Below are 2,355 nucleotides of genomic sequence, written 5' to 3'. Positions count from 1 at the left end.
CTCCGCTTTTGCTCTTGCCCTGGCTGCTGCCGAACCAGTAGAAGAGCATGAAGCCTGAGATCTTGTTTTATATGAATTAGCAGACATGGTGCCAATGTTAGCTTCTAGTGAAACACTGCTTTGGAAGCTGTACTTAGCTGATACGTCGTGGCACTCCAAAGGTGTCTGCTATTAGCCTGATCTGCGTTACCTTGCCCGTAAGGATGCCGTCGTTTCACTGTTCTGTCCTCTATGCGTGCGGTGCATTCACTGACAGACAGCTAAACGCTTTACTCCACTCAAACTTCTGGATATAGATCGCCAGGTTTATTGGTTGAAGCAAAGGTGAAACTAAAAAGAAAACAGATAAAATAAACAAATTCTGACCCGCATCGACACCCCATATTAATCAACAAAAGGCATGACCAGCGAAAATCATATGCTAAGAAGAAAAAAAAGCAAACGAAATTGACTTCTTGCAAGCAATGAATATACATATTAAACTTAAAAATAAATAAATAAACACATGAAAGCAAGAGTACATGTGCATTTCCTCTGTACATACCGACGATGCAACCATAACAAGATGTATGCTGGAGTGGCTAACGATGTGAGCTGCCGAGACGTCTTTCTCCGTGACTGCGTCGTTCACTTCCAGGATAAAGTTTTTGTTTCAAAACTAACAAACTGATATGTCGGCCAAACTAAAAAATAACCAGTAGATGGCGCACTTTCAAATATTTCACTCCATAGAAATTACAATGAAATGAATGAAATTAAATACATAAATTTTTTATATTTAACTCAAACACTACAACTTGTAAAACTGGAACAAAACACTCCCCGCCTGGCGTTAATTGGCGCCACTCTTTTATGAAAGTCAAAACAATATATCTCAGTCTTTATGATTCTGGGGGAACAAGAACCACTATTTCTGTGATAGGCCTGGTAAATAGCTTACTTCCTCGTAACCCTGGTACCTTTATCTCCACAGTGCGTACCTTACCATCCTTGCTTGGAAACACTTTGGTCACAAGTCCAAGTGGCCACTCATTTCTTGGTGATTGAATGTCTTTCATAACAACAACAGTCCCTGGGCTCACGTTCTGTTGAGTAGACTGCCATTTGTGTCGGATTTGTAGTGTTGAGAGAAACTGACGTTTCCACTTGTCCCAGAAAGTGTTGGCGAGATGTTGGACTTGACGCCACTGACGCTTATAAAGATCAGAAGCAACAAAGTTGCCAGCAGGGGCTGAGAGCGTGTCGACCTTCTGTGTGAGGAGAACAGCTGGGGAGAGTATAAATGGGTCAGTAGGATCTGTCGACACTGGAACAAGGGGCCGTGCATTTATTATGGCAGACACCTCCGCCATAAGAGTGACGAGAACCTCGTGTGTAAGTTTTATGGTCTTGAGCTCAAAGAACATAGAGTCAAGAATTTTCCTAGCCAGACCCACCATCCTCTCCCATGAACCACCAAAATGGGAGGCGTGAGGAGGATTAAAAGTCCATGAACATCCCTGTTCCAACAAGTAAGTTCTGACTGCAGTAATGTTTATGTTTGAAGGTATCTGAAGTTCTTTGCATGCACCAATGAAATTGGTGCCACAGTCTGAGTGGATGCTCTTCACCGGACCCCTGATAGCCAAAAATCGTCTGAGCGCATTGATAAAACTCGAAGTGTCAAGGGATTCAATCACTTCAATATGAACAGCCCTCATGCTCAAGCATGTAAAGAGGACAGCCCACCTTTTGTTTCGGGTAACACCTCCTCTTGTGCGTCGCGTAAAGATACTCCAAGGGCCAAACACATCCAAGCCCACATTTGTAAACGGGGGTTCGGTTGAGAGACGTTCAGCTGGGAGATTGGACATTTTTTGCACATTGAGGGGGGCTCTCAACCTTCTACATCTTACACAGTGGCGTATAACAGAGCTCACTCTCTTCCTGCCGCCCACAACTTGTAAAACTGGAACAAAACATACATACAGAGATTACGCTTGGACAATTTTGAACATAGTAATAAATCAAGTAAATTTTTAGCAAACCAACTAAAACAGAATAAAGAGAAAGTAGCTATCTCTTCAGTTACAGACCCCAATGGGAAGGCAACTCATAGCCTAGGAGAGATAAATAGGATATTTAGGGACTTCTATAAAAAATTATACTCACCTAATATTAATCCAACCAATTCTGAAATAGAAGAGTTCTTAAACAACATCGACCTACCAAAATTAAATAATGAACAAATAACGGCATTAGAGTTACCTCTCTCAATAGTAGAACTTCATGATGCACTACAGTGTATGCCTAACGGGAAAGCCCCAGGTCCAGATGGATTTCCAGCAGAATTCTACAAAACATTTTGGCCTCTGC

General features: G+C 42.1%; 1 long non-coding RNA gene across 1 annotated transcript; it reads right to left on the bottom strand.

Annotated features, from left to right (window-relative positions):
* Positions 1 to 284: 284 nt before the first annotated feature.
* On the bottom strand, positions 285 to 1,554 carry LOC111860123 (uncharacterized). Its single transcript, XR_011982154.1, has 2 exons — positions 545 to 1,554; positions 285 to 330 (listed from the first exon to the last, which is right to left on the bottom strand). It is a non-coding gene; the product is annotated as an uncharacterized lncRNA (long non-coding RNA).
* Between the last annotated feature and the right edge of the window lie 801 nt (positions 1,555 to 2,355).

The sequence above is a fragment of the Paramormyrops kingsleyae genome, chromosome 13, assembly GCF_048594095.1.
Source record: "Paramormyrops kingsleyae isolate MSU_618 chromosome 13, PKINGS_0.4, whole genome shotgun sequence".
In the NCBI taxonomy this organism is placed as follows: Eukaryota; Metazoa; Chordata; class Actinopteri; order Osteoglossiformes; family Mormyridae; genus Paramormyrops; species Paramormyrops kingsleyae.
This window is presented reverse-complemented; position numbering and strand designations above follow the sequence as displayed.